General features: G+C 39.6%; 1 protein-coding gene across 18 annotated transcripts in view; it reads right to left on the reverse strand.

The window, feature by feature from the left end:
* LOC122252783 (uncharacterized) overlaps positions 1–6172 on the reverse strand; it is a 94043-nt gene extending 87871 nt beyond the window's left edge. For 6 of the 18 annotated variants that reach the window (XM_043015436.2, XM_043015443.2, XM_043015445.2 and 3 more), the window contains exons 1-2: positions 5661–5782; positions 1152–1187 (exon numbers count right to left, since the gene is read on the reverse strand). The gene's annotated coding sequence lies outside the window, so the exon portion shown is untranslated. Of the gene's footprint in view, positions 1–1129; positions 1188–4883; positions 4941–5660; positions 5816–6109 lie in introns of those variants that run through there. The other 12 variants (XM_043015437.2, XM_086541320.1, XM_086541316.1 and 9 more) reach the window with 7 other exon arrangements.
* Positions 6173–7500: the final 1328 nt, after the last annotated feature.

Raw genomic sequence — 7500 nt, forward strand, 5'->3', positions numbered from 1 at the left:
TGTGGCATAATGCCATGCTCCAATTTGTATATTCTGGCTAAACAGAGACCTAATTGCTTTCATATTTGATGATAAATCACTAGGAAAGTCTACAGGCACTATGTTGCCAGGATATATGTGGTGCAGTCATTTGCTAGCCTTTTCTGGTGCACCAACACGCATGGGGTGGCACTGACGGACATACCAGAGTATTTGCACCATTTACCCAAATACCATAACATTCAAAAATTAAACTCTTCCAAATCTCTTAAATAAATCAATAAAATATAAATAAATAAACAAGAAAAAAGAAAAAAAAAAGTCCAGCACAGGTCACAGATCAAAATACGAGTTACCACGTCTTCTACGACTTTTATGACATATTTCCATTTGAACATAATTAAATTTTTAAAATTCAAGCAACGATTAGATCTTTGCAAACAAGTTCCAAATTGGGATAAATCTACACATTATAACTGATATAATACATCTATGAATAATATCAGTAACTGTCGTACATGAGAAAGCATCAGTAAGGAGCGAAAGCAACAGCATTACTGGACTTTACCATTGATTTGCAAACTTAGATCGTGGCCTTACCATCACTTTCTGAACTAATTTTTATGTTATCCTATGTATTCTTAATAGATACTCACTTAGTGGTTCTACACTGGACAATTACTTTTACATCTAATGAACATCATTTTAATATAGAATAAAACCCTTCTTAGATCGTGAACAACTAAAGCATTTATGTATGAATAAAATGGGGAAAGAGAAAAGAAAAGAAAAAAAAAAATCCTTAATATACACCAAGTGAAAAACCAATGGGTAGAAATTCCCTGAGTAGCAATCATTCTAAGTAAAAGATGAAAATGAACCAGTTATCAAAATCAGCTTTTGAAACAAGCAATATTAGATGGTTTAGTATTAATTTATCCTTCCAATTAGGTCTGGATTAAAAGGGGAGGAGAAAATGTGTTCTTTCAGTGCATTAGTTGTTTCTAATAAGATTTCTAACCATCACCAAGCAACCTCCAAGCTCTAATCCTCCATCCCATAGGTAGAAAATCATTCACATACTTCTAATAATTATTGAATTGAATTCAGGTTTTGCCAAGACAGCAGCAACTACAAATTTGCTACATACTAGAAAAAAATGTATACTGCACCTTAAGTACAGCACCCTGTGTCCTGCATTTTCACCTCTGTGGATAGGAACCAAAAAGACTGGTTAGAAATCCATGCCACACACAGAAAAAAAAAAACTTTTCAAGCAAAAATTAGTAAATGTTAATGATTTTTATTGCCACGAAAACCACAAGAATCAATCAAGCACCATTTTCTTTTCTCTTTCCTCCCACTGTCCACCTAAAAATCTGGTACACAGAAACTGAGCCTAATTTTATATTCTTTCATTCGGCTTCAAAGTATCTTTTAATAAAGTATCTTTCTTACTTGAAACATATAGGCAGTAATTCTGTTACCAAGATACTTGCTAACTAGAGATAATAATTATTCTAGAGATTTACGTCTTGGAGTTGACTCTATAACTTCACCTTTTGCAAATTTACACTTGCCCCTCTTGCTAATTGAGATGTAAAGTAGTGGTATTGACCCCGACCTAACAAGAGAAACAACCGTACGTTAAATATACTTCTTAATTCATTGGCGTATCTTCAATCACAACAGGTCACAACATTTAAATATATTTACATATGTATATATGTATACTTGAACACATATATGTGTGTGTGTGTGTGTGTGTGTGTGTGTGTGTGTGTGTGTGTGTGTGTGTGTGTGTGTGTGTGTGTGTGTGTGTGTGTGTGTGTGTGTGTGTTTTTATGTGTTCGTGTACGTGTACGTGTGTGTGTGTGTGGATGTGTGTGTGTGTGTGTGTGTGTGTGTGTGTGTGTGTGTGTGTGTGTGTGTGTGTGTGTGTGTGTGTGTGTGTGTGTTTATTCGTGTATGTGTATGTATGTGTGTGTGTGTATGTGTATGTATATGTATGTGTATATGTGTATATATATGTGTGTGTATGGGTATGTATGTATGTGTTATATGTGTACACGTGTTGTGTATACATATGTGTGTGTGTGTATATGTATATATATAATATATATATATAAATATAATATATATATATTAATATATATATACACAAATGTATATATAAAAATATAAAATACACATGTCACAAGCATATCTATTGGCCTATATATATCTCCATTCCCCTTTCCAACAAGGGTCACATGATAAGATGTCTAGCTTAGGATGCGCATCCGCGACAGGGTACACCCTAAAAATGTTGTTTTACTTCTCTTGACATAATGCTAATAAAAGTCTACAATATGCAATAATAGCACTGTGCTACTGATGAGCATTTTGTTTGATGCCATAGTTACAAATAACTTGTAATTTCAACAAAATCAAAATGTATTACAAAAATTACGCAGTCACGTCTTCCCGAGTCCGATTGAGGCAAACATTAACTTAGCTCATATTAGCTCGGTCACTCTGGCTCTCTCCTCTCTATGGGTTTCATTTCCTTGAGCATACCAGTAAATAGATAAAAGATAAAACAATGATAACGTAAGTGAAAAGATAAATAATGATATACAATGATAAAATATGAAGATAAAACAATGATAACGTATGTGAAAAGATAAATAATGATATACAATGATAAAATATGATCATACAAAGACGACAAAATTTAAGATTAATAATATTCTAAAAGATAAATGATTATAAAACAAAGGTGAACAAGCTGCAAAAAAATAAATAAATAAATAAACAATAACCAAAGTAGTACTGACAAATGCCCAACATATTGCTTTGCTTGTGCATCTGGAGATGCATCGACTGTGTTGTCTCCAGGTGATCCCATCCCGTGAAACATGCCTGGCTAGAAGAGCCAGTAACTTTACATCCATATTAAATACTAAAATTTTCATTAATGTTTCCAAAACACAGACAGGATTTTCTCTGGAACTATATGGCTTCTGTTCAATGTAACTTCACTGTAAACATAATGATCAGTGATGGATAGCCTAAAATATTGAGATAAAACTGAAACAATGGCTCAAGTGGGCACTGCAGTGCTTGCCCTGTTGATACGTCAGCAAAGAGCCATCAAATATACAGAATACATTTTCTGGCAAGATAGAGATAGCTTCAGATCTCCCTGCCAATGTCATCGAGTCAGGAACCAGAGGACTGTATGACATGGTGCCACCGTCACATTGGACTCGAGATTGTTAGCCATACGTCAAAGATAACAGCAAGTTTCTAGTGCATCTGAATAGAACAATGCCAATATAATTACAAGAAAAATCTGCAAGTTTGAAAGCCTCTACATAGTTACCTAGTAAAATTTGCCATGTATATTATTGTACATTTGCACACAAAAATGAATGTGGATATAAAATATTACAAAATATATAGAAACTACCACTGATATACTGCAACTGCATTTACAAGCCCATTTCCTATCGAGGACCAATATTTTAGGTGTAACAACACGTTTAATCAGAAATATTGTCCTAAATGAATATAGTCCTCATATAATAATGCAATCAAGTGCGGACATTTAAGCATGTATACATATGTGAGAATCCAGTACCATGAATGAAACAGTCCCAAATTTAAGTTTAAAAAACTGATAGACTTTCTTAAATCTTGTAACTTAAGTTCCTCTTAAGTTCTGGTATGATTCATTAAAAAAAAAAAAAATTTATTTAGCTGGCAATCCTTCATCTGAAGTTCAAAAATACCCCACCCCACCCCCCAAAAATAAAAATGACGCCAAGTATCCCACTTTAAACAGAAGAGTAATTCCATTCCAGATATGTCCTGTTAGACGTAAACAGAGAAAATATAAAAAACTAAGTGTAACTTCAAGAATCATAGTGTCCAGGCATTAACAAAAACAACTATACTCTGTATCTGCAGTAAACAAATGTTATGGCGAGTCGTTTTGATTTAAACGTAAAAAAAATATTCATCCGGCTCTGTTAAACCACACATAAATTTCCTATAACTGCCTTCTATGTTGGGTTCTCAATCATAAAATGCCAAGGAATGATAATGTCGTGAAACACTGACAACATATGCCATCAAACACACTCTTTAAAATGAATTTCAAAATGTTATCTAAGATATAATTACTGTATACTTTGCGCACACATCCCCTTTACATGACCCATACTCTGTGCTTGTAAATCCATGTTTTCTCTCTTAAATTGATTTGGCTGCAGTATATATTTCTTTGTTTATGTCCTTAGTTACATCTTCCAAACAAATCATCAGATTTCCACAATGTCATACTTCTTGCTTGATGTGAGGCACACAAACTGAAGCCACTTTCTGTCTTCCCAAGGCAACACCAAGTTGAAAATTTATAAAAATAAATTAATTAAATAAAACAGTTTCACTGCACTGGGAAGTCAGTCACAAAGTTCCTGGGACTGAGGATAAATATCCGAAAATCACCAGCTTATATCTTGTCCAGTTCTAGAAACAAAGGTAACCAAAATAAAGTTCTTGAAATTGCAACAATGTCTTTTTTTTCCTTTTGGTGTTGCTATCAACCTTGCACATGCGAAAGCAGATAAACCCAAAGTAAAACATCAATGCACAGGTTACTATCATCACTTCACTTCACAACAACTTGTAAAATAGACCATCAAAATCGCAACAACACACACACTAAGTCCCCACGTAAATCCTCATAAAGGTCTTCTGCAATAACGTGCAACACCCCCTTAAATCCCTTAAAAGCGCACAACCGACTCGTAATTAACACTTCGGTCGCCAAGCAACAACTTCAAAAGAACAACACGCAGCATAGCATCTCGGCTAAGAGCCTTCCCAAGTACGGTATCAAGAGGGGGAGCACATACACCTATCACACACACGACACAAATGCCAACCCAGCAGCGTCCCTGGCACCCGCTCGCCTCGGCCCCCGAAGCCACCACTACACTAACCCTCCTGGCTTCACCTCTCTCTCTCTCTCTCTCTCTCAAGCCCCAACCAAGTTCCAGCCTCGGCAACTCCCACGTCCGGAATAACGCTCGCCGCCCGTCCTGCTTCGATGACAGTTCGCCCAGGACGCTCGCCCGCCCGCCCGATCGCCCGCCCGCACGCCCGCACGCTGCTGGCCAGCCACCCACCCACCCACCCTTCCAACGCCTTCAATCACACACGCAAACACACATAAAGACACAGACACACACACACGAGGCTATCATGATCGCCTATGGGCCACATAATCAAAGCCCGGAATTCGCGAAACAAAAACACGATCGCCCTGATTCCCTACGCCTTCCCAAAGCCCTACGCGGCCGCAAGTCAAGGCGACACGAGCCCAGGGTTCGAAACTCGTTCCCCCGGGGAGCGAAGGGCACCGTGGAGGAGGGGCGGCGTGTGGCACTCGTGGCGGGGGTCGGCGCCGCCCTTTTGACATGCAAGACGCGCCGCCGCTCCTTCAAACGCCCAAGATGGCGGAGAACCCAAAACATTCCCCGCACCGAATTCAAACGTTCTTTTCACTCATGCCAGGCGCTCTTTCCCTCATTTTTCTTACACCGTACGGTTCCGTGCACATTCGCATTGACGCCTGGGGTAAAATCAGCCCACCTCTCCACGGAGGAACTCAGAAAACAGACGAAACTTACGCAAGCTTCGTGCTCCTTTCGGCCGTGTTCTTCGCAGCTTGTCTCCTCCAGCGCCGACGACTGAGCCGATGGTTCTCTCGCGGACCCGACCCTCCACGGCGCTCGCTAATATTTTTAGTCTCCCTTCAATCGCTTCCACATTACTCCCTTTCGCTTATTTTCTGGTCTTCGGGTGATATTTCGCGCATTCCGCTCCCCTGTGGCCGACGAGAGGAAAGTCTTTTGTCGGGGGCTCGCGTCATGCCATATACGTCGTTGTGGCATGGAAGGCGTAATGCGGGCATGAGGAGTCGTAGGTCTCGACTTGCGTGTGCACATGAATAATTAATTAGCACCGAACTTATTCACTTCCATAGCCTCCTCACGCTGAAATTTTGCATCAAGACTGAAATGTATCAAAGAAAATGCTTCTATGGAAGAGGATACCAATGAAAGCAGCACATACGGACCTTGAATATAAATTAGGTACTTAAAAAAGCACAGACGTTCTTCAACCGGCAAAAGCTTGTCCAACGAGAAGCCGAACCTCACCTCTTGCACTCAACTCATCCCTTACCATATGATCAATGACAAGCTTGTATTTACAATTTATTTAGGCCTAAGTGGTCAAATGTGAAAGCTGAACATTAGTCATGCATACGACTCTGAGATATGTCAATAATTACATTTATTTTAATGGTAAAAAAATATACACTTGGAAAAACACGAATCAGCTAGCCAGGATAGCTAGTTTTTGCAAGATCTTCCCCGTTAGCTTGGCCTAGTGGGTGTTGCCATATCGGTGGCACTCTCCAACGCTTGTGCAATATCGTAATTACAAGCAAAACTTTGACTTTGGCAATACAGGACGGATCCCAAGTGCAATGCCTAACATTATGGGGGTAAATCACGCGGAAACAACCAGAACATCAACGGCAAATAACGGATAAAAAAATGACGTGCTTTCGTTGGCCTCTGCATGATATGGCAGACATACAGCCTGGCCTAGAAGCCTTCATACAGGGTGACGCATAAGTACGTCAGTGAAAGCATCATCATATATTTGCAAATATAAGAGCTCAGTTATTTCCACAGTTTCATGTACCAATTGTATGCATTTGTGTGATTTTGACAGATTGCACCAAACGCCAAAAGGTCTGTATTCGACCGTAACAAAGCGAAATATCGACTCTGGCCTGGGAAGTGGGTGGGCAAAACTGTAGCCACAGCGAGGTTTTGTTGCTGTGAGGAGCTGGGTTGGCCGCGCTAGGCTCCACAAAAACTGCTACCTCCAGGAGAATGCAAGGCAGGGCGCGGGGCTGGGCGTGAGGCTATGCCGATAGTCCACAACAAGACCCTTTCTGGCGCGCCCACCTCACCCCCTCCTACGTATAAGCCTGTTCAGACACAGCGAAACAGAAGGAGCCTATCGGGCATGATATCTTTCTTTTTTTTTTTGAGAATGCTGGGGCAAATGTCGAGGTATTCACTGAGGTTGTGTGACCATTCTTAACACCTTTACCGTGTCTGCTCTAGGGTAAAATGGATTACTGAATAGAGGATGTTAGGCATCTACGTTATCAACCGTCTTTGCAAATCACTCTTGAGATCCCATACGTAGGCGGGAGGCATTGGATACGAGCGTTATGCCAAGATCTATATATATATGATGCAGTAGATTTCGGCTAAATGTGTTGATCAGCATGAGTGGCCTTCATATTGACTTTATAGGATATCATTCGCTGTAGAATTATTAGTAAGTTGAATAGTAACGGGGGTATAGATTCTATTGACATTTACATTAGGACAATGACGAATACATTGCAGACATAAATATTGTTGATTTATTGGCTACATGCAA

Source organism: Penaeus japonicus, unplaced genomic scaffold, assembly GCF_977035675.1.
Source record: "Penaeus japonicus unplaced genomic scaffold, GWHDUDI00000001_assembly GWHDUDI00000010, whole genome shotgun sequence".
Lineage (NCBI taxonomy): Eukaryota > Metazoa > Arthropoda > Malacostraca > Decapoda > Penaeidae > Penaeus > Penaeus japonicus.